The sequence below is a fragment of the Daucus carota genome, chromosome 2 (assembly GCF_001625215.2).
Source record: "Daucus carota subsp. sativus chromosome 2, DH1 v3.0, whole genome shotgun sequence".
Lineage (NCBI taxonomy): Eukaryota > Viridiplantae > Streptophyta > Magnoliopsida > Apiales > Apiaceae > Daucus > Daucus carota.
In genome coordinates this window covers 24,700,293-24,708,202 of record NC_030382.2, presented here as the reverse complement: position 1 = coordinate 24,708,202, position 7,910 = coordinate 24,700,293, and positions in this window count along the sequence as shown.

Here is a 7,910-nt window from a genome sequence, read left to right as displayed (position 1 = left end):
AAAAGCAAGCCAAGACTACTCCAAAGCAAAGACATGCCATGCCTTGTTTCTCTTTGTCTTACCTTGCTTTCTTTTGTCTTTCCCTTCTTTACTTTATCATGACAAGTACTAAAGTTGTCATGCTTAGCTTTTAGTTGTCTTACCTTGTCTTGTATTGTCATGACAAAGCTACTAGTTTGTCCTAGCTTGCCATACTTTGTCATGTCTTTCTTTAATTGTCTAAGCCTTAGTTGTCTTAGTAGTTCAAATGGTTTTGCCTATAAATATGGCCACCATTCTTCATTTCTAAGTGTTCATTCACTTTGACAAACACAAGCACTTGTAAAAGCTTTCAAGTTTTGCTAAAACTTGCTATTGTTACATCCACAGTTTTACTGTGCTTTGTTACCGGTTGTTTTAATCACTAATCTAGAATATACCATGTCGAATTTATTCTACGAACATTAGTGGACATTAAAACTGAACCAATTTAATTATATAACGACTTCAAAGATTGTTATATTAATTAATTAAAATCTGATTAAAAAAAATTATATTCCAATCAGATTTATTCCGCGATTATTTTGTGACGATTGTATTCAACCCCCCCTTCTACAATCGCTTCCGGACCTAACACCTGTACTCTTCTAGCAGTGTAGAATTCAGCGCGGTTGAGTAGAAGTCGTAGAGTGGCTGTATCTGTAAATCTGCAGATGCGGTGAGGGCAGTACTGGCTATACATTGTTCATTCAAAAATCTCACCCAGTGCTTGAACCGGCTCGGGCAAACCTCAGGATCCAGATATGCATTGTAATTGGTCTCTTGGATTACAAATTTTCCAGCCATTTGTATAATTAAGAAATGAATTAAGCGAGAATTTATCAAATTAAACGATACTTCTCAAATTTCTCGCAAATTTCACTTAATAATTAATTAACAATTAATTAATTAATTAATAATTCGAAATATTGATTTAATCTCGAATTAAAATTTAATTAATTTAATGTGTGAAAATTCAATCCAACTTGAACCAAAACTCCAAAATCAGTTCAACTATCTCCACAAAATCCACAAAATTCGAAACCCTCCAAAAACTCCAAGAACACGAAAGAGGGTTTGAATTAAATTAAGCAAAATCCACAACCAAACTCGGCAAATCTTGATAAAACTCAGACAAACGAAGGCATTAAACACTATAACTCAGTCCAAATCAGCGATTTTAAAACCCAACTCGGCTAAATTAGGTCGAGAATCTCGGTAAAATCGGGCAGCGTTTCGTCTTGTTGAGGCGTTAATGGAAGTAACCAGCAAGTTTATTACACGAAACTTGAAAAACTTGTACGAAATCAGCAAGTTTTTCGAACAAAACTTGAAAAAGCGAGAGAATGTGTGTGTATATGCGCGTGTAAGTGAAGGAGATGAATGAACAGGGGAGTAAGACAATCGAATATATTGTCTTGTTGATTCAAATCTCGGTAAGACAATCGGAGAGATTGTCTTGCCGAGATATCGAAGGGGAGTGCAGGTAATATACTCGGTAAGACAATTGATTAAATTGTCTTGCCGAGTCTTTTAAAGCGTATGAAGGAAGACAGAGCTCGGTAAGACAATCAAATAGATTGTCTTACCGAGTTATGAATCAGTAAAAACACAATGTCTTGCCGAAAAAAAAACAGAAAAAGACATTTAAAACTTGAAAAATTCGGTAAGACAATTGAAGTAATTGTCTTGCCGAGTTTTCTCTGAATAAAACAAAAGAAAAAACATGTAAAATGCTTGAAAATTGCGGTAAGACAATTACTGGAATTGTCTTGCCGAATTTTCAATAAGAAAATAAAAGAAACAATATGAGAAATTCGGTAAGACAATTAAAACAATTGTCTTGCCGAGTTTTTCTTAATAAAAACAAACGAAAAATATATATAAAAGGTGATTTTTGATTTATTTTTGAAATAAAATGTTTTGCACATTAAATCAAAAATCTAAAATAAAAACAATATTAAATATTACACATATATTTTGTAAAATTCAACTTTAATTAAATATAAATACTTGTGAACTTAACTTTAATTCATAAAAATGAATTAACTTAAATTCAAATATTTATGCTTAATTAATTTTGAAAAATACAAAATAAATACAAATAATTATCTAAATCCTTAGAGAATAATACAGGGGAGTAATCAGGCATTTAGAAAATTACAGGTAAACATATAAACATGCATAATTACACAGATAATTATCAAATAATATACAGACAATCATATAAAATCTAATAAAATACCTATAAATACACAGAAAATTCACAAAATTATATAAAAATATATAAAGCATATTAAAAATATATACAATGAGAATCATGTCATATTTAACATCCCTAGCTCACAAACCAACTTAGAGAAAGTGGATTCATCAAGTGGTTTAGTGAAGATGTCAGCGATTTGATCAGTCGTGGGTACAAAATGTAACACCACCGTACCATTCATGACATGTTCTCGAATAAAATGATACCTGACATCTATGTGCTTGGTTCTGGAATGTTGAACTGGATTGTTGGAAATGGCTATGGCACTTGTGTTGTCACAAAATATTGGAATTTTGTCGACAGAAATTCCATAATCATTCAATTGGTTTCTGATGCACAGTATCTGAGCACAGCAGCTTCCAGCAGCTATATACTCAGCTTCAGCAGTAGAAGTAGACACTGAATGCTGCTTCTTGCTGTACCAGGAAACCAACCGACGTCCTAGAAATTGACAGCTTCCAGACGTACTTTTCCTATCAATCCTGCATCCTGCATAATCAGAATCTGTATAGCCGGTTAAGTCAAAACCAGTATTCTTAGGGTACCAAATACCTAAACCAGGTGTACCCTTAAGATATCTAAAGATTCTTTTGACGGCTATAAGATGTGATTCTTTAGGATCAGCTTGGAACCTAGCACACAAACATGTTGCAAACATAATATCTGGTCTACTAGCAGAGAGATAGAGTAAGGAGCCAATCATACCTCGATAGCTTGAGATATCAACTTTCTTACCAGATTTATCCTGGTCAAGCTTTGTGGCAGTGGCCATGGGTGTCTTTGCCGGAGAAGAGTCTTCTAGATTGTACTTTCGTAGAAGATCTCTGACATACTTTGACTGGCAAATGAAGATGCCATCTTCCTTTTGGCTTACTTGAAGACCAAGAAAGTAGGACAGCTCACCCATCATACTCATTTCATAATTGCTCTGCATTAACTTAGCAAACCTCTTGCACAAGTTATCGTTAGTAGAACCAAATATAATATCATCAACATATATTTGAACAAATATCATATTATTATCATGCAATTTGTAAAAGAGAGTTTTGTCTATGACACCTCTAGTGAAATTGTTTTCAATTAAAAACTCAGAGAGAGTGTCATACCATGTCCTTGGTGACTGCTTGAGCCCATAGACAGCTTTGAATAAGAAGTAAACAAAATCAGCAAATTCTGGATTTTCAAAGCCAGGGGCTGTTCCAGATATACTTCTTCTTCTAGCTTTCCATTCAGAAATGCACTCTTCACATCCATCTGATAAACTTTGAAGTTGGAATGTGCAGCAAATGCAAGGAATATTCTGATGGCTTCAAGACGAGCAACTGGAGCATAGGTTTCATCATAATCAATTCTTTCTTCTTGTGAATAACCTTTTGCGACCAGTCTGGCTTTGTTTCTTACAACAATGCCATCACCATCTAACTTGTTACGGAAGACCCATCTAGCTCCAATTGTAGACTTTCCTTTTGGCCTTGGAACCAGGGCCCAGACTTCTTGTCTCTCAAATTGATTGAGTTCTTCTTGCATGGCAAGAACCCAATCAGGATCAGCAAGTGCTTCATCTATTTTCTTTGGTTCTAATTGTGATAGAAAACCAGAAAATAGACATTCATTCGTCGTAGCACTTCTAGTCCTTACACCAACATCAGGATCACCAATTATAAGATCAAAGGGATGATCTCAGCTCCAAATCCTTTCCCTTGGAAGTTGTGTCCTAGATGATTCAGCTGTATTGTCAGTAAGCTGATGTGTATGACTAGTTGATCCACCAGCTCCCCCTGAGTTGTTGCCAGGTTGACTTGATGATCCACCACTAGCATCAGTGGAATCTCCAGCATTATTGCCATTTCCTCCACCATTGCCTGGATCATTATCATTATTGATGACATCACCTGTTGCAACCTCAGGTGGCACATCATCATCTGAATCAGAATCTGGATAGTTGTCAAACTTCAGAGATTCAGATGGATCAGCAGATTGTATACTTGGAAGTTTAGTGTCATCAAATGTAACATTGACACTAACTTTCACTAACAGAGAATCAATTACAAAAACTCTATAAGCATTATTAGTATAACCAACAAAAATTGCTTCAGATGCCTTTGGTTCAAACTTGTTCAAGTTCTCTTCTCCATCTTTGAGAACATAACATTTGGCTCCAAAGACATGAAGATGTTTGACATAAGGTTTCTTGTTGTTATATAGATGAAAGGGAGCTTTCATATGATCCTTGTTGATCAAAGTTCTATTCTGGGTATAGCAGGCAGTAGACACAGCTTCAGCCCAAAAGTACAGAGGAAGCTTTGCTTCAGCAATCATTGTCCTTGCAGCTTCAATCAATGTACGATTCTTTCTTTCGACGACTCCATTCTGCTGAGGAGTCCTTGGTGCTGAATACTGCCTTCTAATTCCCTTTTCAGAGTAAAAGTTGATTAGAGTTTGATTCTTGAATTCTGTGCCATTATCTGACCTTACAGCTTTCACTGGCACACCCTTATCCAATTCAACTAACTTTATATGATCAATAACTGTCAACGGAGTTTCATCCTTGGAAGTAAGGAAGTAAACCCAAGTAAATTTCGAGAAGTCATCCACAATAACCAAGGCATATCTTCCTCCATCAATTGATGCAACATTTACGGGGCCAAACAAATCCATATGCAGTAAATGGAGTGGATCTGTAATGGTATTGATGGTCTTGCCTTTGTGAGATGCTCTCTTCGCTTTTCCTTTCTGACAAGCTTCACAGAGATCATCAGTTGAGAATTCCAGGGAAGGCAAACCTCTCACTAGATCTCTCTTGACTAGAGAGTTCATGGTTTTGAAGTTGAGGTGTGAGAGCTTCTTATGCCATAACCAACTATCTTCAGCAGACGCTTTAGCATAGAAACAGTGAACTTCGTTTCTTGGTCCTGAAGACAAATCAGCTACGTATATATTGCCTTTCCTTACACCACATAGTGAAGGACGCTTATCCTTGATATGTTTGATGATACATATCTCCTTTTCAAAGTGAACATAATATCCTTTGTCACAGAACTGACTGACACTAAGGAGATTATGTTGAAGTCCTTCAACTAAAGCAACATCCTCTATGATGATTCTTCCAATTTTGTACTTGCCATATCCCACAGTACGACCTTTGCTATTATCAGCAAAACTGACTGTTGGGCCAGCTCCTTCTCTTATGTCTTCTAGCAGGGATCTATTTCCAGTCATGTGCATTGACGCTCCACTGTCAAGCACCCGGGTAACACGAACAATTCCACTGGCACCCTGCACAAGACAACTTGATTATACATTCTTTGGGACCCACACTTGATTGGGTCCAGCAGACTTAAAGAATTGATTTCTATCAGGTAATACAACAGAGCCTCTTGGACTGATATTTGGCTCACTCTTGACTGAACTTACTTCCTTAACAACAGCCTTATAAACCTTGGTTTTAGGCTTTGGAACATAAGTCTCCTTTCTCACATGAGAAGGACTAGCAGTCTTTGATCTAGCATGCTTATTGTTTGTGTGTTGTCTAGGTGATGTGTTTTCATTTTTAGCATGCAAATTTCTAAAATAAGCAGACATAGTATTGAAAGCACAAAGCATACAGTTATCAACACCACAACATTTATGACATGCATCAAAAACAGGAGCAACAGGCATATCAGTCATAGTAGTAGGAACATCAACAGATTCTACTCTAACCTTGTTAACAGATTTAAAGTTCTCAGTAGAATGACATCTATTGTCTCTGTTCTTACTATTCACAAAGTTATTAGGCTTGTTGAATTTAGTTCTCTCAGAGTTGACACCTAAACCAGCTTTAGGCAACCTAACATTGCCTTTCACTTTGATTGGTTTCAGTGATGTCAGGATCTCATCTCTCTTCTCAGTACTCTCTTTCATTTTAAGATCTTCCTGTTTGAGTTCATATCTAATGACAACAGGAGTTGCTAACAGAGGTTCAGCTTCTGAGGATTTAAACAAAGGTTTAGGGGAATCTTTCAAAACAAAAGGAATCCCTCTCTCCTCAGCATTCTTCTTAAAGGGAGTAATGTTACTAGCCTTACCTACAGATTTGTTATAGTCAAAACCTATTCCAACAGTTCTCTTGATCTCTTGTTTATCATTGAGTTCTTTGACTATAGTGGAGGCATCCTTAAAGGCTTTACATTTCACTTTCTCTTCGTCTAGCTGAAGTCTTAAAGCAATCTCACCTTTCTCTAGAACTTTGACTTTAGCACATTGTAATCCTAAATCCATAGTCAATTGTTCTATTTTAGGTTTTAATACTTTCATCTCATTCATCTTATAAGCATGAATTTCTAAGACTAATGTATCAATTTTAAGATTGGCAGCTTTCATCTTTTTAATAGCATCATCTCTTTCAAGTCCTAATTGCATAAAAAGTTTAGGGCATGTAGGATCTACCTGAAAGCTTCCAGCAGGAGGAGGTGAAGATGATCCAGCATTAGCCATGAGAGCAACATTCCCTATCTGCTCTTCTTCATCACTGTCTGTATCATCCCAGCTTTTCCCTTCTGCCAGATAAGACTTGCTTTTGTAATTTTGACTTCCAGAAGTACCCTGATGCTTTCTTACTAGTGCATCATACTTCTGCTTCAGCTCATCGTACGAATCTTATCTCTTTCCTTGAACCTTGGGCTGTTTGCATTCAGTTGCAAAGTGTCCCGGTTCACCACAATTGAAGCATTTGAACTTGCTTCTATCCACCATCCCAGTCTTGTATCCTCCTTTGCTCGTAGAAGATGAATAACCTCCTATTTGAAACCTGTTGGCAGTAGGTTTGTACTTGTAGGAGGGGTTCTTCCTGAATCTCATGTTTCCAAATTTCTTGGCAAACAATGATAGAGATTGATCTTCTAACTGTTCTAGCTCTTCCATTGTATAGAACTCTTCATCACCATTGGAAGAAGCAGTCTGACCCATCTCAGGTACAACAAATTCCTGAGTGGTCTTAGAAGGAACAACAACATCCTTCTTTTCTTCCTATACAGGTGACTCAACAACTAGAGCTCTCGAATGGTTCTGTGTTTTACCCCAACCATATCTCTGCTTACTTTGAACTTGCTCGAGTTCATAAGTTTTCAAAACTCCGTAGAGTCTTTCCAGAGAAATCTCATTCAGATCTCTACTTTCCCTGATGGCAGTGATTCTGTGTTCCAGATGTTCGGGAAGGGTTAAGAGAAACTTCATGTTGACCTCATTCTTGTCGTAGTATTTCCCATTCAGATTCAAGTTATTAATCAGATTATTGAGTCTGATAAATACTTCTGAAATCCCTTCTCCGGGATTGGAACCAAACTGTTCATACTGAGCCATCAGTATCTCTTTCTTGTTTTCCCTAACTTCTTCTGAGCCTTCATTTATAATTTCTAGAGTGTCCCAGATTTGCTTCGCGTTCGTACAATTAACAACAGCATTGTACATAACAGGATCTAGGGATTCAACTAAGATCAGTTGAAGAGCATCATCTAGGTTCATCTGTTCACTCTCTTCATCTGTGTACTCAGAAAGTTCTTTCGGAATTGTCTGATGAGGTATTAACACACCATCTTCTTCGTGTGCTAATATGACGTTCATCGGAGTAGAAACACCCTTGTTTAAA